Here is a 21,397-nt window from a genome sequence, read left to right as displayed (position 1 = left end):
CTTGCAACTATGAAGACCCAAATCTGCACCTGTGTTACTGCAACAAGCATGTGAAACAAGAAAACACGGAAGTCAGGGACTAAGGACTGACTAGAAAACAACCATCTTGCTGAGTGACTTAGAGTTACAAAATAACCACCATTTCTTTACCATCCAAGTGATGAACCAAATTAAAGCCCAAAATATCCTGAAATAAAAGCCCTCTTCTCTCATTTGATTTAATATATTTAAGGCTTAAAAATAAGCATGTATGCAAGAGGCCTGTGTTCCAGTGGGACAATACATGCACATAAATTAAGCAAGAACTAGAGAACTTTGTGTATAATAGCTTGTCTTGTGACCTCTGTGCCAAATATATATATATATATTTATATATAATACATATGTATGACTATTGCAAAATTCATGTAAAAGAATACAATTAAGACAGAGACTACCTATTTCTCTATGTTTATACCCACATTAAAAGATGACTAATCAGTGATTTTAGAAATCCAAAGAAAATAATTTTAATGAGTTGCTAACTTCCCAGCTTTAGCTTTATACTTTGACACAACAATAACAGAGTCAGAAGCCAAGAGACTGAAAAGCCACATATAAATATGTGTGGAACTGTCCCAGGCAACCTTAAAGGAGAAGGGAAGGTGAGAGCAACTCCAGTCTTTATCTTCTATTAACTCTCAGGTCTCTACATGAACATGAGTAACAACCTAAGTAGTCAAGAACAAACAGCCAGAAGCAAGGAGCAGAGGTAAGAACAAATCATTAAAAAGTGATAAGCACCAAGGGCCCTGACTTAGCTAAAGGCAGTAAAAATGCAGACACACAGAGAAAACCACATCATGCCTCCTCAAAATGAATCTGGTCATATAGTTTTAGTGCTGAGTAAGTGACTGACTCAGTGCAACACCACAGTGTCTCCCAGAAAGGACAGTATTTCATCTGTGTGCTTAGAGGTCTGATAACCTATTTCCCAGGTATGTCTCTCCCTCCTTCTAAGAGAAAATTACACAGCAAATTAATCTTTGTGAACCTTTTTATTTTTTGCTGCTCCTCCTCTTTCCTCCCGCCACTCCTCCTATCTGTTGTGAAAGATAAGCAAGAATATATTGAAATTAAAATTGAAATAAATGACAACAGCAGGAACAGCCTGAATCTGGTTTGGCTCACAAAAGTGAGTTTATGATACGGTTGAGTCAGTGCAAAAAAAGAGGTCATGAAAGTGCTGTCACACGCCTTTCTGGAGAGAGCTTTTTGTCCACACAGCTACAGATGAAAGCCTCACCTGCTCAGGGAAACTAATTTTCCAGTGCAAAGGGATTTCAATTCACAATCCACCACCATCCCACTCAATTTACATTACATGTGGCCAGCTGGGAGAGGGGAAAACAACAGCAAAGACAGATACAAAGCAATTCACAACTCATTCATTTCCAATGAATCAAAGGCTTACCAGTGAGTGTTCCCTGTGATGGACTGTGGTCATTCCCTAACTACATCTGACTGTCTGCTTGCCAGAAGCACGTGGAAACCCCAGCACATTCGGGGAATCACTGACAATACACAGTGCATTCCTCTTCTGTAGGGGGAGTGCAGTCCCTACACACAAACTGAGAAGAATTTTTTTTCCCTGGGACAGAAGAAGGGACAGAGGCAGTTGATTTCAAATTCCTTCAAGGCATTTCCAAGGTATGTTATGCAGACTGTGCTTAAGTATTTCGTTGGTCAAAATGTGATTCAAAAGTCACAAACAGCTTGAAACTGCACGAGTCCCTGAGCTTAAAGAAACCAAAGTCTAAACTCTCAGTTGAATACCACTCTTAGAACATTCACATTAGTACACCAGTGAAGAGAACTGAACTGCCAAGAGTAAGTTTTATTCAGCGAAGAGTATGCAAAATTGAGCCCTAAAACATAACGGGGGAAATTTTAGCACTAAAAGACATGAAAAGCTCACAGCATGGCTTTGAGAAGAATGTCGCAGAAACACCCCAGTCTTGTTTAGAAGCTCTGAGAAGGGAGAGCAATGACTACTTTTCAGTATTAGCCATAAGACTTCTCAAGAGGAATCTTTATAAACCTATATGGTTTACTATCAGAAAACATAATTAGATGAATAAGAAAGATCCCTGTGCAAGCCCACTTTATACGAGGGGTTCATAGAGCATAACCAAGAAACCCATCACAATTTCTTGATGTCATTAAAACATGGTCCTAATACACAGCTCTAAGCTGAAGAAAGAGATGGCTCTCTGGAACAGAAGTAGCCTATGCCAAATTTACACTACAAGGACTTACAGTCAAGGACTAAAATTCCCAATTCAGCTGCTCTTTGCTTCTTGAGTAACAAAGATGCCAGCACATCAGACTCTAGAGACATCTTTCCCTGCTAATACATGATAGCAGTTTAAAACAGAGATTGTATCACACCCACCGTCTCTCGAGGGCAAAAATATACGTGTAATCAAATTGCTAAGGTAAAGCAGTAAAAAGATGGAAAGGCAATTAACACCATATACAAAGAAATCTTTGCAACTGAAAACACATGATCTGTTTTCACTGAGAATAACATTTTCTCAGCTGAACTTTGGCAAGTAAGCTGCGTGGTACCAAAACTGTTTTTTCATAAATACGAGAAACCCCTTTGTTATCAAATAAACTCTTATTCCTCTCATCTTTAGCTCCAAGCTCCATATATGCCACCTCCACACAAGAACCAAGAAATCTTTGTTTGATATCAAAAATGCCCCTTGGCTCCTTTTTATGCACATGTGGCTTTCAGAACATCTAGCAGCTGAAGAAGGGACTCCTGGATGCAACTGAGCAGAGAAGTCCAGCTGCCAGTGAGTACCTAGATCTCTGTTGCAATTTTATAAGGCAGAGTCAAAGGCCAGAGGAGAGGAGAACACTTGCATGTGTGTTTTGAAAGGAAAAGGTGAAACATTTTACAATGGAAAAGGGAAACATCAGTTGGTTTGGATGAAGGAATTGTGCAGCACAGCCTCTCGCAGGTATGACAAAGCAAGCTTTGGAGCACAGGATGGACAAAAGGCAACTAAAGCTGGAGGCAGGATGTGAAAAGTTTGTGAAACTTTTCAGTTGACACTGGGAGAAGTTTGAAGAGATGAAGGGGCAAATTACTAAGCTCTTTGCTTATATGGCAGTTGTAAGGAAAGCTTCCAAGCTAACTCCAAATAGCCAACTATACTTTAACTCAGGTACGCCTCCTCTCAAACCCAAACAAAACAATCCAAAAGACTAAAGAAGATCTAGGACTAAAATAAAGGGAAGGAAGAGAAGAAACAAGTAGGAGGGGAATAGAGAACAAAAAGGACACACTTGGACAAAGGATGTACAACAGAAGAATGTGCAACCTTCAAAGATTACTCTAGGAAAAGAAAAGATCAGACAGGGAGATTATCTTTTTGATCTGTATTTATCAATAAAACACCAAGAAATTTCCAGTCCTGAGCTTGAGACCTCATTGCACTGCATGAAGTAAATAAAATCACTTAAAACACAGGAGAAGAATGTGAGAATTTCAGCACCAGCCACAATGCTGTTGGATCAGCTGGTGGTAATTCAGCGAAACTGATGCTATGAAATCAGTGCATCAGGAAAACTCAGCCTCCATCTCTCTTTTAGAGTCTGAAGGATACAAGAGAGATGGCACCAAATTCAGACCAAAAAACCCCAAATAAAAACACTTCCGTCTGTACACAAAAATGATACATCACCTCCCAGTCAGAAAGCTAGGACAAATCCATGAGGAAAGAAATAGATGACTTCACACTACCAGGAATATGTGGACAGCAGTCAGAGCAGATAATACATTGCATCCTCAGAAAGCACACATGACATCAAATACAAAGAAGGAAGAAACACGGCATGAAAACAAACTACAGCAGAGGAGAGAAAACAGAGACAAAAAGAGTACTTCCACTAAAGGACACCCAGAAAAAGAACCAGATAGAGAAAACATCACAGAATATGGAGAGTTGGAAGGGACCCATCAGAATTGAGTCTAACTCCAGGTCCCATGTAGAGCATCTCAAGAATCACCATATGCTCCAGAGCATTGTCCAAATGGTTCTTGAACTCCATCAGGCTTGGTGCTGTGACCACCTCCCTGGGGAGCCTCTTCCAGTGTTCAGCCACTGTTTGGGTGAAAAACCTTTTCCTGATATCCAAACTAAACATTTTTGGACTCAGCTTCATGCCATTTCCTTGGGTCCTGTCACTGGTCATGAGAGTGAAGAGATCTGTAGCTGCCCCTCCTTTTCTCTTCAGGAGGATGGTGAAGACCACAATGAGGTCTCCCCTCAGTCTCCTCCAGGCTGAACAAACCAAGTGGTCTCAGCCAGTCCTCACCAGGCTTCCCTTCCAGACTCTTCACCATCCTTGTTGCCCTCCTCTGGACACTCTCTAATAGTTTAATGTCTTCTTTATATTGTGACTCTCAAAACTGCCCCCAGCACTTGAGGCTGAGGCCACCCCAGCTCAGAGGAGAGTGGGACAATCCCCTCCCTTGCCCAGCTGGCCATGCTGTCCCTGATGTACCCAGGACATGCCTGGACCTCCTGACTGAGTTGTGAATTATTGAAAATTTCTACATATTTCCCTGTTGTCAGGGAGGAAAAGTTGTGCACTCCCATGTAATATCCTCAGTCTCTTCTAGTGCTTCCACCTTCTAGCCTGAGTTCTGCGGTGCTGAACCTGCTACAAACAAGGCTCTCTGCTCACGGTTAGCAGACACTGACAGACTGTGAAAATTGAGAAGTGGAGGGATGCACTCTAAGGTACCAAACAATCAGGATTTCCATCTACATCAGTTCACACTGTTGAGTCAAGGACAGTAACACAGAACAGCTAAACCTGCACTACTCTCAGACTGCTCTTCAAGGGGATGGGAAAAGGCTCATTTTCTTATCCCACTTCAAGCCACTCAAACAAGTCAAACCTCCTTTCACAGAATGAGCTTTGCTTACCCCACACAGGACGGTGCCAGGAATAGATACCCAATGGAAGCAATGCTTCTGCTTCAATATAAGGATGTACCTAACTCCTGGCTGGATCAGCACTTTCAAACACACACATCCTTGTGGGCCAAGGATTTGCATTCTTACACATCTTTAAACTTTCCAGGACATGTCATTTATCATTCTGACTATGATAAGGGATGGCAACACCCTGCTCATTTATCTTACTCTCAATACAGTGCAGAAAACAAAAATATAGATTTTTTACAACAAGGCGGAGGACACTGATATCACTCTCCCTCTCTGATAATTTAACTATAGCATAACATCAGGTTTAAATCAGGAGAAAAAAGAAAAGACTTGGGAGGGAAAAAAAAAAAAAAAAAGAAAAAAAAAAGGAAGCAATATTTACACCAAAAGAAAGAAACAAAAAAAAATCCAAAAAAAAAATCTGAGAAGAACATCTCTATTAAATGTGATTTCGGAAGAACTGACAAGGATAAATCCAGGTGGAGCTCCGGGTATTTCAGCCTAAACGTGGAAAATACACATTATTCTGAGTTTATGAAGGGCTTAGTTTTGTCGGTACTATTTATACACACTTTCATGCTTCATCTTAGACATATTGCAAGATTTTAAACCAACCGACTTGAGTGCTCATTGATTTTAAAAGACAACAGTTCCCTTTTTTTTTAACATGTTTCTGAATTATATATAGGTTGTGTACTTCTTCAGACAAAGAACTCTGATATATTACATTCTGCCTCTAGCCAGCTTCAAGTAATCTCCACCCTCCCACCTCTTCATCACATGAAGTGAAGATGAAGACTGAACGTCAGTCACGCTGCAGACTCGTTCAGATGCTGCCTCTACCTGAAACAACACAATCCATGTGTTGAGATCTTCCTCAGTCTCCATTACCAGAAGCTGAAATTTTCGCTACCGTGGGCTCAGGCAGGTCCTGAGAGGGTGCTGACTGGAACACATCCTCCACAGCCAGCATTATGCCAGACTGCATCTAGTTCCTCTCACAAGCTTCTCCTGATGGGATTGTTCTCCCTCCCAGCTGACTTTCTCTTTTATGCCTGGCTAAGTGATTTTGGCTGCACCTGTGGTCTGCAATACATTTCACAAACAGCACAGTGTGCTCCATAACCTGGCTGCCCCTGAGCCACATGCCTGCAGGAATGCTGCCTAGAGCATTAAGCCCACTGCATGTGCTTGAGTGCACATACCCCATTTTGGACCTGCTTCATTGCCCTTTTCTCAACAAGCTTGCATAGAGTTAATTTAATCCATTTAAGGACTGAAGACCAGCTTTGCCAGTCTGCATTGCTATCAAGCGTTACAGGCAGAGGATTTGGCCATATTCCATCTATGGGATTTCCTTCAAACTCCACTTCTTCAGGAAATAGCTGAGCTGATGCTTGAGCAGTATGAGAACAGTGATCCATCCAACACAGACCAGCACCACAGAGAGCTGCTGCATCTTTACACTGACCTTTGCATACTCAATCCCCCTTCTAATGACAGCACAGGAGTGGGGTGATTTCCAAGTCTCCTTATCTGATACTCTAAAAGGACAGAACAAGACTGAAATACACAGCAGTCATCCCTATATTCATGTTCTACTGGTCAGCTTAATACAACATCTCTCTCTACTGCTACAGACAGGCACTCACAGTGCCCAGACCAGAAAGCAGCATCAAGGACTCACAGGAGTAACTAGAGGCAAGTAAATGCTTTCCAGCTTCTTCCTCAGCAAAAGTCCCCTGGGCCTGGGGACTGTCATCTTAATATTCAAATTCCCCTGTAAGAAAGCTTTTTCCTTTTCAAGGGTGACTTCCAGCCTCATCAATATTTAAGCACGATGTAATGAGCAGGAGGCCTGATGTAACCAAAAGAGAAGGGAGGTTTGAGAGAGAAGGGAGGGGATTCTTTCTTTAGAGCCACACCTGGACATGCCTTTGGAGTGCAATGCCACCTCTGTCTATAAACAGGCTTCCTCCCAACCCATTCAGAAATATCTGTACTACGCTTTCTACCAGTACTATATAAACTAAAAAACCTTTAAAGTTCAAACACAAATCACTTCATTTCTGATCTAGCCAATTGAAAAATGATGAATGGCAACAAGTTGTAAAATTTATCTTGTCACCAGCCTGTAATTTCTACTACTGGAGCTTCAAATTATGGCAGAAAAAAAATGAAGAACAAAATGGAAGTGCTTATGGCTTGTTTGGATTTTGGTTTACAAAGTAGAGCATTATCTTCGCCAGTGTGTGAGGAAATGCAATTGCACTGTGGACCTCTACATCAAAACCCATGTACTTTAATTAATTATTTGAGTATTATACCAGCAAGAAAAGAACTGCTGTAGTTATTTCAGCGTTGCTTATTGCTTTTATGCATATGATCTGTCTGCAAAGGTTAATATGAATTTGTCAAAAATCTAAGTTCATTTTACTACAGAATTATCATGGTATTAGGATTTAGGATCAGCACAATGAGATACTATGATTATTAGGATACCTAATGGTATCCTAACAAATACAAAAATATTTTGAGATCTCTCTAAAGAGGAACTGCATAAGGACTGAGGAGTAAAGGATGAAGAAAAGGTTGCAATTCAAGTAGATGTGAGATTATCTACAGATGGAGATTTAAGGAAAGAGAAAGACTAAGGAGCCCAATGTCAAAGAAAAAAGAAACAACAAAAAAAACTACAGGCAGACTTCCAAGATCTTCCAAGTAAAATTTAGTATTTTAGGTGCACTTGGTTTAAAGTTCACTCATTCACCTTTCTTCACAAAAAAGTCACCATAAATACCAGAAATAAAAGCCCACCATCAAATGAAATCAAAGTTACATTTTTAAAGCTAGCTCTGCCTCTCTGTTCTTCCCCCCAGGCTTCCAACTTCCCATCTCAGGGCTGTCAGTAGCTGTCAGCAGATCATATGAGAAATTCATCTGAACATACAACATAACTTGACAGGCAATACATCAGAAAACCTAGATGTGACAACAGCAAATTCCACCAGATGGTCCTGGATCATATCAATCTATTAAAAAAATTCTGACAGAAAAAAAATCCTAACCACACATAAGCAGAGCTTCCGAGGAATGGGAAAAAAAATCTGGTATATTCACTGTTTCACCCTTTGTCCTAACCATGCCAGAAAAGGAGATACACAACAGCTCCAGCTTGTCCTGTCATTAATATCTATATTTCATCCTCCTCCCCAAAGAAAAGACTTCTAAATAAAGATGCATCTCCATTAAAGACATTATGCACTACTAACAATGCTGCTTTTCAATTGAGAAAATTTTGTCAATGACTCTGGAGCCTGGTCTTGCTCCAGCACCAGCCTGGTCTCCAGGAACTCTAAAACCATGTGATTAGCCCTGGGAGTAGCTGCAAACTCGAAGCACATTCAAGAGTGCCTGTTTGCCACCCTTCCCATCTCCTTGCTGCTCTGGCAGGCAGCAAATTGTGTTTGGGTTCAGGCTGCCTACAGTCCTCATCAGCCTCTGCAGCAACTCTTTTAGGAGAGACCTTGGATTGCCTTGCCCACTGTCAGTCATGCAGGTCAAACACTGACTGTACAGACCTACCCTCAATGCAGGTAAAACTGCCTTTGATACATGTGTGCCTTTGATACACATTCCATTACAGCAGGCACAACCTGCTCCAGCCTCAGGCCCACACAAAACAGTGCTGTGGTGGGCAAGGGTCAAGGCTGGGGACACTGTGCCACCCTCTGAGAGATGAGCACAGTCCCACTGCAGAAAACACAAGGTTCAGAAGCAGTTCTATGGCTATTTCACTGAGGCTGTCACTGTTCTTCAGGTCAGCACCACCACCCTGGCCACAGCAGCAGCTCAGCTGTGACAGAAGTGACAGGCTATGAAATGTAAATCAAATTGGAGCAGGCTGTCACTGCTCAAGTGAGACCCTCAGGGACACCATTCCTTGCTCCTGTTCTGCCCCTGCCTTCTACAGCTGTGTGCAGATACATCTCTTGCTCTGTGAGAAGTATGTAACTGCAAAAAACAACCATGTGACCTCGTCCTCCCAATTACCCACACTTGGAAGTAAAAGGTATTTAGTCAAATATACTTTTATTTGGTAAAGCAAACAGACATGAATCTGAATGCACAGAGGGAAGGAAGACAGTGAAGGATGTGCTGTTATTTTATCATTGTTTAATAGGACAGGATAGTTCTCCAAGTCCTTTGGAAATTTGACAGTTGCTTTGAATACAAAGCTGTGACTGTGGTAGAAAGCAGATATACCCCCTGTCAGTGCACAAGCTGCACTCCACAGCTCAGAGCTGAGGAAATTTCTCTTCAGGCCAGTGTGGTAAAATCAGTTTCCAGCAAGAAACCAGACTGATCCTTTAACCAAGGAGTGGTTCTGTATACCTCACATACCTTTTTTCTTTCCCCTAAAGACAGCTCCTTCCATTATTGACTCTCCTCTGCTGTTAATCAAAGTGCACCTATTTCCTGAGTGAGAAACACCCGTGTGTGGGATTACTCCAGTGCACTGTTTATTGTCTCCATCCAATCCATTTTACAATTATCACCTTTAGCACAGAGAGAAAGTTACTTTTCCATCATAGGCCAGAGAACAAAAGGCTTATGAAAAAGCCAGTTCTCTCCTCCTCCTCGAACTTCAACAAGGAATATATGATTTTCACCGTGCCTTTGTCATTTTGACATAAAAGAAAAAGTCAGTGACATTTTCAAGTTTGTTGTGCACCAGTGGGGTTCCAAATACTGCAGAAGAACATAATTACATTTATAGACACTTCTGACTGGAACTTAAATGTTGTAACAGCTATAATGATCTCTTAGAGATAGGAAAAATAAGCATTTAGCTCAAAATGTATGTTCTGATTAAAATGAAAATGGTCACCACCTTTTTACTGGAGTGCCTTTTGTCATCTAAAAGTTTTTTCTATAAATAATTGGCTATGATTTTTCAAACCATCAACTTCCTACAGAAAGAAAAATACACATCTTACTATTTAATCGTTCTCAGCAGAAATACTGCAAAAGAGAAGGCATAACAGGTATTTAATAAAATTGATAGAAAGTCACTTCCTCCCATGCTGATATTTAATTATATCTCATTAGAAAAGCAAAAATAGTGTAAATCAAAGTCCATGAATCAGCTGTTTATTTATTTATAGGCATTTATATAGTGTTCATCACCATAGCAACCAGGAACCTTTTTTTCTTCTTCTACAAAAGAAAAGTTGTAATTTCAAAATGTGATCCTTTGACGTCACAGTGCAAATAGGTACTTAGGCCCTGTGCTGCAAACACTTTAGGCAAGTGCCTGAAGTATAGGAACCAAGTCAAAGGTGTGATGAAAGAGACAGAAACACAGAAGGGAAAGGAGCCATGAAACAAGTGAGGAAAAGGAAAAGAGTAAAGGGCTTTCCTATGAAAATCCACAGTGAGCCGTGTCCCACAACAAGCCATGATCGCCCCAGTACCTTTTACCTGTAATAACAAGTGACTGGTTCATGGAGAACAGTCCAATTAATGAAGACCAATCATCAAGTTCCAAATTTATGCTGAGGGCACTGAATATTCTTAAGCAAGGATTTCTAAAAGGATAGTAACTTTAAAATGAGGCTGTAGAAGGTGTCTCCCTTTCGAGAGCAGAGAAGTCCGGAGTCTCACTTTGACTACCACCCTTTTCTGAGCCCCCAGCAATCAGGCATTACCAAATTCCCACAGAATTACTGGACCTTTTTAAAAATGCCATCTGCTCACAAAACATCAAAGAAACGTGTAAATTAGAACACTACTACTGCATACACCATTATAGAATTAATTACTAGGTATGTCCTGCAATTGCAGTTTCCTCATGATACTCCTGGGAACCTCTTTTCAGACCCCCAAAAGAGACTGAAACTGGTTTTACACTATTTCATCTGGTTCCTTCCCACCATTGTATAGATAATACACATACATGAACAATGTTGTATTTCAGATTCTTTTTAAAGCTAATGAATTACTAATAGGGACAGAGTGGGGGGGGGGAAGGTATCTTTGGCTTATTGTCATTTTGTTATATAAGAGACGTTGTCATGAAGATTTCTTCAAGACACCAGTACGTGAAATTATTATCTTCAACTCTGTATTTGCTTGACCCTTCCTCATAAGCCAATACTGTTCAAAGCAGTTAAGTAAGGAGTGTTGAGTTGTTCCTAAACTAAATACATAAATCTTTACTTAAGACTGCTGGTTATTTTGTAGTCTTTTTTTATACTGTATTCTAAATAGGGCAGAAGCTGCATGTATGACAGCAGGAAAAGTGACAAGCTCCTTATCTGGAAGAGAACCAGCAGGCACTGTTATCAGAGCAGACCAGCTCTTTTAAAGTGGATTGATGAAGCTATTTTTAAAAACACCTAATAACATCACAGAGGAGACTCTGATCTCTGCAAAGGTGAGCCGCACAGCTCGATACTCCTGGGAGGCAGCTAATGAAACTGAAGCTTGTCATACACAGGCTGCGTCCAGTAATTGGCTTTGAACACTCGCAGCTGAGCCTCCCCCGTGCTGAGCTCAATGACCCGCTCGGCTGCGCCAAACGCAGGCAGAGCCGGGCACTGTCTGGCACGGCCAGGTGTGACTGGCCCTCTCTCCCCTGCCCCTGCCACCAGGCACAATCTGCATACTTGGAAGGCAAAGAAAGAAACCTGCCTTCTTCTAGCCCCTCACACCTACCAGTTGGTTTCCCGGACAGGGAGACACACTTGTGTAGGGAAGGTGGCCAAGTGGTGTTGGAGTAGGTGGAGTGCTGACAGAGAAGAAGGGAACACGTTCTACCACAGAAGGTGAAGGAAAGGGGAGGAAGACCTAAAAGAAGGAAGAGGGTCCCATGTCATGCCTTCATCCAGCACACCAGTACCACCAACTAATAATAACCCTCAGTCAGTGCTCTGTGCCAATGGTGCCAAATCCCTCAGGGACAGCCGCTGGCTTCCCCAGGAAGGCAGCCAGCAAAATAGGGGAGCATCACTCATCTTCCCAAAAACTCCACTGACTCTTCCCAGCCCACTCTTCCCTGATCTTTGTGGACCCACAGACCCTCTACCTCTTAATGTAAACACTGAATTCTGCAACCACCCTGGAACATAACCTATGAAAATACTGTCCCACAGTGTGAGAAGACTCTTTGTCTCTTGAAGAAATTTTATCAGCATAGCTGAGGACCTCTGATCTGGTTCTGGCTCTGTGATTTAATGCTCTTCTTTGCACCACCTTCTTTTTCATGATTCTTCCTGCCTCCCACTACTTCCTAGAAAAATCCTTCACAGCCTAGATACACCCTGACTGGAAAAGCCATTTTAAATAGAAAGCAGTTTCTTCTGCTGAGAAAAGTCATCCATGGCTCTGATCATTTGACAGTTTTACTCGTGGAAGATCTCTAAGTCTTGTCTGTGCTTTAAATCTCCTAAAGACCTTGCTATGTTAGATCACAGACCAAATACATTAAAAACCCTGGGGAGCAGCAACTGAATGTGGTCTGATATCACAGGGAAACATTTAAACTCACAGCACTTATGGAACACTTTAAAGCAATAATTTTTAAGAGAAAGGGGGGTGGGGGAAAAGGGGAATGAGAATATTCAATTTCCAGATGATTGAAGCAAACCTCAGTAAGTTCACAACGAGATGCAACTCAGGAGATTGGAAATTTAACTGGAAAGAGATTTCCATAGAGTCAATCCATTTTCCAGATTGCTTAATAATGAGTGGGCTCTAAGTAATTAGTCCCAAAACATGACCCAGGCACCTAGAGTGCAGGTTTCATGCCACACTTCTCAAGTGTTGGAAACTGAAATCCAGCTTTGATGGCAGTGAATTAAAACACAAAAGTGAGATGCCAAGTAAAACTGCCACCTTGCAATCATAAACCGTTCAAAATGCACTCTGGCAGAAAAGAAGACTGCGAGGCAGCTTTCCTGTATCTAGTTCACGCATTTGGTATCTACCACGGTTTTGAAAATGACATTGCAAAATAAACACCCTGTCATACAGCTGATGTGTTTAGCATAAGTCAGATTTGTTTCAGGGAGAACGTCCTTGCAGAGAATAAGAGCTCTTCTGGTTCCCAGCTAAGTCAAGGCTTCAGTTAACAAGCCAATCAATCAGTTCAAGCGTTTTGAGATTGCTCTTAAAAGGAGCCGTTTCTGTTTTATTACCGAAGTCAGCAGTCACCGTTCAAAAGTCAGCATTTGTCAATAGTTACCCAACTATGGCACTGGTGTGAAAACGCTGATGTGTTCCCTTGGCTTGAGCAGTTGTTCAGATACAGTCCTTATTCTGATCACCACAGAAGAACGTGCCTCTCCTGTTTATTTATTTTTCCAAACATGGAGCCTTTATCTTCACCGCCTATTTAAACACAGGGTTAATTGAGGGGGGCTGGAAGGAAGCAAAGGGACCCAGCAGACACCGGTGAGCCCACCCTCGGAACATGCCTGTGCAATGCATCCAGAGCTGACACAGGCAAGAGAAACTTCCACCGTGCTTAGTCAGCACGCAGTAATTAAAAAGGCGAAGGGTGCGATAAACCCAGCATCCGTATCCACTGGGGCCAAACTCGCAAATTCATTGCTAAGCTTTCAAAGCCGAAGACAGGTGTCGGGGGGCTAAGGGGGTGGTGTCCCGAGGCACTCAGCCATCAAGGAAAACCGTCAGGAGAACATAATTACATCTTTACGTGCCCCAGTAGGCTTTAGACCCGCAGCGCCTTTGACCTCTGGGGAGGTTGGCAGAGTTGTAATTGAAGAGCCGCCCGCAGGAGCGGGCACCGCTCACCCTCACGGCGGGCGCTGCGGCCGGACCGCTCCCGCTGCCCCGCTCTGCAGAGGTGTCCGCGGCGCCAGCCCCGCTCCGGGAGGGTTCGCCGGCTTGTCCCCGCCGCGGGGTCACCGCCGACCACGAGGGACACGCACCCGCTCCCCCGCCACCCGCTGTCCCATAGGGAAGGAGGGGGCGGCCGCCCCGACCCCACACGAACCGCCCCCTGCGGGAGCCCGGGCCGGCCCCCGCCCCACGGCCGCCCCGCACCGCCTCACCTGCCGCCCGCGGCAGCGACCGCCCCTCGGCCCGGCCCGGCCCCGCCGCCCCGGCCGCCTCCTCGCTCGCGGTGGCCCCGCCCGGCGGCGGGCGGGACGAGGCGGGCGCGCTCCGCAGGCGGCGGCTGCGCATGCGCAGTGCGGGCGAAGGGCATTGTGGGGGCTGCAGTTCGTGGGGCCCTCCAGGCGGCCGTCCTCATGCCGCGTTCAGCGCACAGCCTGGACCTGCTCCTGCCGCCGCGTTCAGTGCACACCCTGACCCCGGCCATATCGGGGGTGTTCCGCGCACACCCTGCACCCGGTGGCAGCTCCCGGCCCTGCTCCCACGGCAGCCCGGCGGGCTCCCCTCCCGGCTCTCTCCCCGGGCCGCCCAGAGCCTCCTCTACTCATCGGTTTCCTGGAGCCCTTTGCTTTTCCCAGCCGTCTGCGTTGCCCACCTGCAGCGCCTCGTTTTTCTCCCAAATCTCCTCCAGCCTCCATGGAATCATAGAATCATCAATGCTGGGAGAGACCTTTCGGATCATCCCGTCCAAGTGTCCACCCAGCACTACCGCTGTAACCCCTAAACCATCTCACCCAGCCCCAGATCCAAGTGTCTCTTGAACCTCCAGACACGGTGACTTCAACACACCCCTGGGCAACCTGTTCAAATGCCTGACCACCCTGACAGTGAAAAAATTGTTTCTAATAGCTTGCATGAATCTCCCGTGTCCCAGCTTAAGGCCATTTCCTTTAGTCCTCTCATGCTAGGCATGGCAAAAGAGACCTGCCCCCAACCCCAGTGCAACCTCCCTTCATGTGGTCACAGAGGGCAGTGAAGCATCCCCTGAGCCTCCTCTTCTGCTGTACCTCCCATCACCTCGGCACACTGTCCTACCCCTGTCCCTCTGTGTCCCTTTCTCACCCTCTGCTCCCCCTGCCTGACAGGCTTCTTCCGTGCTGCCCGCACTCCTTGCCCTCTTCCACTCAGAAAGAGGTGCTAAAGCAGAGGGCAGCCATCCTTATGATGAGTACATGGCTCAAAATCCGCCAGGAAAACCTGACTGATCACAGACACCCACATCCTTAGTGAGGGAAGGTTCTTTCCCACCAGGGAAATTTTGACAGTGGTGGCAGGTCACTTTCACGTGGTGATGAAACGTAGCAAACGCTACAGTCAGGCTTCACCAGAGCAACCCAGAGACCATTACAGCTTGAATAAGCCACCGAGAGCAGGCTGAGCCTGCAACAAGAGGTTGAATCGCCTGAGCAGGTGGACACGTGTGTGTAACAGCACCTCTGCTCCCATCCTCTCCCAAAGTCAATGGGGCTTCTGTCATTCACTTCACTGAGGCTTTTGTTTCTCATGGGAGCTTCCCATTTCCAAACCCGTACAGAGCTCTCACTCAATTGGAAGGACATAGATAGAGATTTTGTAGCATCTTTCACATTAGCTGGTGTTTGTATGCATAGCTAAATGCTCCCAGAGTGACAGAACTGCTAAACATGCATGCAGGAATTTAATATAAAAGTTTACCATTTAAGAGTTTGCTCCTGAAAAGCTAATAATTTGGGGGAAATCAAATCTAAAAGCTTAGTGCTCCTTCCTCCAGCTTCTTTTTTCTTTCTTACAGATTTTGTAGCTAATAATCTGAAGAATTAACTTGTGTTTAAAGAGATCAGACAATAACTGAGGGTTTTCAGGAATGCTTGTTGCTACTTAAAGTTTAATTTCATTACAGTCTCTGTGAATTCCAGTGTTGAGCTCCCATGTACTGACAAGGCAAATGTCAGGTTTCTGAGATGTGTTTTTCAGTTTGTTCAAGAACTATTACAGTAATTAAATCCTTTGCAAGAAATCCCATCTACTATGTTTCTTGTTAAGTTTCTGAGTTATAGTCCAGTGGAGAGACTTCAGAATGTTGGACCCACATCCCTTTAACTAGAACAGCAGTGCCAAATACTCATTATCGCCATAATTTTCATTATTTCATTGGAATTTTCATTGGAATAAAAAGACACCATTTCGACTATATTTAGAGATATCTATTAATATTATTAAATCAAAGCATTTGTGAGTAGAAAACCTGACTAAAATTTCACAAATACCTGCTTGCATATTCACGTAAATATCACCTGCAGCACTACTTTCCCTCCTTGTTATGAAATATTTAATGAACCAGTCAAAAGCCAGCCACTACAGTAATTTGAATCAAGTGGCCAGTCACATATCACAGACGATGAATGGCCAAAGACACAGACATAATCATTCTAGAAAAAAAGAACACCCATAAGCTGAAATGTGTTTCTATGAAATATTCAAAAGCTTGTGGTGATTTATTGTCATGTCTGCCTCAGAATAACCTGCAGTGGGAAAAATAGCATAATCTGATAAACTTTTCATGCAAAACAGTTACTTTGTTATTCCTGGAGTAAGAAGTTTGTAGACTCACATCTGTTTAAGCACATCATCTGTACAGGATAGGGATGTGTTTTCCTTAATGCAAGGTTTTACAGGGGATACCTATTGGAAGCAGTGTGAGTGTGCTAATGGCAGAGACAGTCCCTTCAGGTGGCATAGGTGCCTAGTGCAATTTTGGACGATTTAAGTTGCCCAAGACACCTGCACAAGGCTGGTAGGTACGACATGGGACCTAGAAGAAAATGCTGCCTGGTCTGAACTTGAGCTTCAACATAGGGTCACTCAGTTATATTGTCCAAATCACTTCTGATGTGACCATTCAGGGAATAAATCAGCTTTTACAGACACAGGCAGAGGATAGGCTCACAGAACAGTTGAGTCACTCTTTACAGTTCAATAGACAGAGCTCTATCTTGAACCTGAAACAAACATTGGAATATTTCCAACTCATAGTCCTCTCTTCACATCACCTTTTACACTTGGGCTATAGCTCTTTCTGTATGTGCAACCTCTCTGAATGCAAAAATACCAGAGGGCTGGACCCTGGAAGCTGGCTCCACCCAGCAGAGTCATTGATGTGCCTGCTCATGAACAACAGCACATGGGACTGCAGCACTTCAGGCCTTGTTCAGCTGAAGTCTGATAGATCCACTGGCTTCTTTGTTATGTGTTTGTGTGTGAAGCTGCCTCAGCTTTTTTGGCCATTTACCCAATGCCTCTGCTCTCCCTTTCTTTTCACTACCTCAGTGTGCTGCACAAATTGTGGGCATTTGTGCTCTTATCCTTTCCACAGCAGGACAGAAATAAGGATCTACACAAGCAGTTGGTTGAATCTTGCTGGGGTTTAGCCACTCAGATTTTTTTAAATGTCAGCTTTGTGAAATGCATTTAGGGGGGTAGTGGGACACACAATCCCAAAGGATGTGGCAGTTTGCCTGTGGTATAATCACAGCTCAGCAGAGCCTGCGGGCCAACCAGCCAGTATGAAAAACTGGATGAGCACCAGTGATTCCAGTCTTGTAAGAGGTAATGAGCAACATCCGTGGAGTGTGCTGCTGCCTAATCATCCTAGCAAGGAAAACCATTCCAGCCAAAAACATCAGTGAAGCCATTTGGGACTGAAGGCACCATGGAACTCTCTGCACATCCGCTCAGCATATGCAAAAGAGCTGAACGAGGGACTTTGAAAGTGCTATATGCCTCAAACCTCTCTTACAAATTCATGTAATTCGCTAAAGAAATTATACATATTCATGTCATTTTACCTCAGGACTATGTATTCGTTTGGAGGGGATAAATGCTTTCTTGCCTCCAAAGAGCAAGATTTCATTAAACTGTCTCTTTTGGAAAAAGCAAGCAGTGACCCCAATCTCTGCAGTACCTGGCAGCCAGTAATAGCTGTATCATGATCAGTATCTGCCCTCTAGTAGCAATTTTTCACACACTGATGTCGAACACATGCAGGAGTACAAAAAAGAAATAAATCTGCTGCTGAGCAACGCTGCCACTGAAATGACTTGTGCCTACGAGGTGTGAGGACACTGGGTGTTCTGAAAGCACAGCTCTGATCCCAGTGTTTCACTCCTTAAGCCCAAGGGCTGGGTAATTGCTGGTGTTGCCAAAGAAGGTTAAGGCTTTGTTTATCTTGTTGCAGGTAAGATGAGGTGAAATGAGCACATGTGCTGTTAAACAGGTAAGCAAGCATGACTATTTTGTACAAAGAGAGATTAAAAAAAGACTTCTAAGGATGACAGTTAAAATTACCCACTAGTTTCATGGTGATGCTAAGAGAACAGGAAGACTTCCCAGTTCCACAAGCAGGGCACCAACCCCTGCTTCTGCTGCTAGCAGTTGGATCCCACTTAGCACAGAAGTGAGCAGCGTGTAGCAATCCACACTAGCATGACAGCAAAGGAACAGAAAGAGTAGCTCTTTCCTAGCTCCTCCTGGAGTGGTGACAGCTTCTGCTTGGTTTTTGGAGTGGTCTGCTTAGTTTAGCATGCAGGATAGTTAGATAAGCAAACACCTGATTGATTTAGCCATTCATTTATTTAACAGCATAATATAGGCAAGCTATTAAGCAATAAGGAATTTTTCCTTGTAACAGGACATCAATTCCTATATGGACTTGAAGATGCTTCTGCTAAATATAGAAAAATACTTGCACTAATCTAAATTCAACTAAATATAAATCTCCACAATACAAGAAAGGAATAGGTGGGTACTGGTAACAATGAATAAAAAAGACAGGAAAATGGAGAAATCCAATAACAGTCGGCATCAACAGATGTGCCAAAAGCTCCCTTGTATGACAAAATGACTGTCTCATGAAATATTAGCAACTATCCAAAACTGGGAAAGTGTGAAAATCTTGTTGCTGTATAAATTATCTAAGATACTCCTGCCAATTATAGACTTGCTGTGAGGAAGAGAGACATTGGTAATCATGACAGTGACTGTGTTAGAGTGTCATGTGAATATTCTTGGGCAATTATTCAAATCAATCATTTCTTGTCTGTGTAGGAAAGATTCATCACTCTTAGTACTTTATGTCACTCAGTGACTGAATTGATGGTGCTCTGCTCTCTGGTGTTCCGTAGTCTGCCTGTTTAAGGTGACAGCACTGTCACATATTTAACTGCTAAGGTGAAGAGCTGTCCAGTAGAAAGTAGGAGAGCATGGGCCCAGAGTCCATGAGAAACATTACACAAGTTGTAAGAGACCATCTCTCTTCTGCACTGAGCAATGTCCCATCCAGAGGCACTTTTGGAGGTGGCATTAGCAATGCTGACTGTTGCCACTGTGGCAGGGCATGAGAGGGCTCTAGATGCAGGGGGAATGCAATCACTTTAATCACTCTTCTTCCACACAGGATGTTTATGAGACCTGCTAACCATGTCTTGTCATTACAAATCCTCCAACTTCAGTACCTGGCACCCCTGTTTGTGGAGAATTACTCCCATATTTGATTATGTTCTTGCCTCTTGCTTTCCCAGCCCTGTGTGCCCTGACCTACCCTCTCACTCCTGCTGTTCTGCATAAAGAGGGCCTCCTACTACCACAACTTCTTTCATCCTCCTACCCTTCCTGGCAGGAATTCTTCCGACAGAGGGCTGGGTCCTGCTTCCTTGAGAATTACTGTTGGTAAGAGACATGACTGAAAATGTGCAATGTCTCTGTGTGTTCAGCAAACTGTGACAACATAAATTTTGAACTTTGGCTTGGCTTGATATATCTGGTCATACCTTCCTTTTTTTTTTTTTTATAGTGAGGTATAATATATCAATTCGCTTTTTTGTTTTTAATTAATATGTCCCATCTATTCCTTCTGCCTCTTCCTATAAACTATGCATGTATAAAGGCGGATTCCAGCCCATTCACAAGGGGATGCATTAAAGCTGCAGATCTGCCTTTGCAAAGCTTTAAGCACCTGATTTTGTAAATTAAATAAAATACCATCTACATGTTATTGCCAAAAGTATCAGCTGGGTTTCAGTACCACAGGGCTTCCCTGCTTCTGTTTGAGAAAAAAAAAAACTAACACCAGCAAATGGTAACTTGAAATGGAATTTGTTCTTTAATAAAATAACAAAACAAAGGCTTCACAGAGGAGTAGTTTCCTTTTTTCTACATGTAAGTGTTTGTAACAAAATAAAAGAGTGTTTAACTCTTCAGGCTGGTGATAACAAATAAAAATGTGGTTCACCTCGACTTTCACATGCTCTGTCTCTCTTTTCAAAGAGCTTCTTTCCTTTATTCATGAGCTCTTTGGGGACAGGATTTTTAACAGTTCTTTCTGCCAACTTGTGGTTAGCAGAATATTTGCTTTCCTTTTTTTTTTTTTTTTAAAGCATGTGTTGTGGCTCCCAAGTATCCATTTGTAACTCTCTGAAAAATATCCGGTAGCTTGCGGCTAGAATATATTTTGGGATGCACAGTTTGTCACTGCTTAGCTCAGATGCTGAAGTTTAAGCTGACACCTGAAATTCACCAAGATGAGCAGTCCTTTCGAGACCCTCTCTTCAGCCATCTCTTCCAGGTCACCCTGCTGAAATCCTGAGATCTGAGCCATTGGTCCTGAGCCCTCACACAGGAGAGAATTTTGATTTTTTTTGCTTTAAGACTGCTTATGCCACAGATCATCACTGCCTGGATCCCTTCTGCACCTGTAATGAACTATGATGACCTTCATTCATGTAAAGTTTTGGCAGAGCATATTCTATTTTTTGGAAGTGATTTTACAGGACAGGAATCACTTTAATGTGTTATACCTCCATAGCAAAAGTGTGAGGTCTGGACACAGAAGAGGTCTGGGTTAGGGTTAGGGTTAGGGTTAGGAGGTCTGGACAAAGTGTGAGGTCTGGACACAGAAGATAACTATCCCTGCTTCACCTGATGGTTGAACAGTCCAGCCTCTTACTCTTTGTATCTACTTTTTATAAGATGTGAGCTTCCCCACTGTAGTATAGCCTAACTTTTGTCATCTTTGTTTAATGACGCACACATATGAAACAAGGAGGCATTCTCCCTCCTCCCAAGACGGTAGCTTGAGAGCTGTGTCCATCCTGCAAAACAATGGGAAACATCAAGCCTAATGCTAAGAAATCCCAGTCTTCCTTTGGGACAATTACTTCCATTTTCAGCAATTTGTTTGTTTTTTTTTTTTTTTTGCCTGCATGCACAGCCATTCTGGTTCCAAATCTGAGTGAGGATGAGTTACAATGATTCCTCTGCTCCATAAACTCCACTGCCCACTACCTGGGGAAATGGTGGTCATTCCATCCTTCTCCCACCTGCAGAGGAGTCTGGACTAGCTGGCTCTTACCTGAAAGGGTTCAGATCTTTCTTCTTAGCGAGAGCAAATGCTCTCTTTACCTCTTCTTCTGAGGCCCAGACTGTGATAGAGG

At 43.3% G+C, this 21,397-nt stretch overlaps 1 protein-coding gene across 3 annotated transcripts in view; it reads right to left on the bottom strand.

The window, feature by feature from the left end:
- POMGNT2 (protein O-linked mannose N-acetylglucosaminyltransferase 2 (beta 1,4-)) overlaps positions 1-14,173 on the bottom strand; it is a 31,288-nt gene extending 17,115 nt beyond the window's left edge. The window contains exons 1-2 of one of the 3 annotated variants that reach the window (XM_066320451.1): positions 14,090-14,173; positions 11,730-11,861 (exon numbers count right to left, since the gene is read on the bottom strand). The gene's annotated coding sequence lies outside the window, so the exon portion shown is untranslated. The remainder of the gene's footprint in view (positions 1-11,729; positions 11,862-14,089) is intronic. The other 2 variants (XM_066320437.1, XM_066320442.1) reach the window with 2 other exon arrangements.
- Between the last annotated feature and the right edge of the window lie 7,224 nt (positions 14,174-21,397).

The sequence above is a fragment of the Sylvia atricapilla genome, chromosome 1 (assembly GCF_009819655.1).
Source record: "Sylvia atricapilla isolate bSylAtr1 chromosome 1, bSylAtr1.pri, whole genome shotgun sequence".
NCBI classification, from domain to species: Eukaryota; Metazoa; Chordata; class Aves; order Passeriformes; family Sylviidae; genus Sylvia; species Sylvia atricapilla.
The sequence above is the reverse complement of the archived record's forward strand: the minus strand, read 5'-3'. Positions and strand labels throughout refer to the sequence as shown.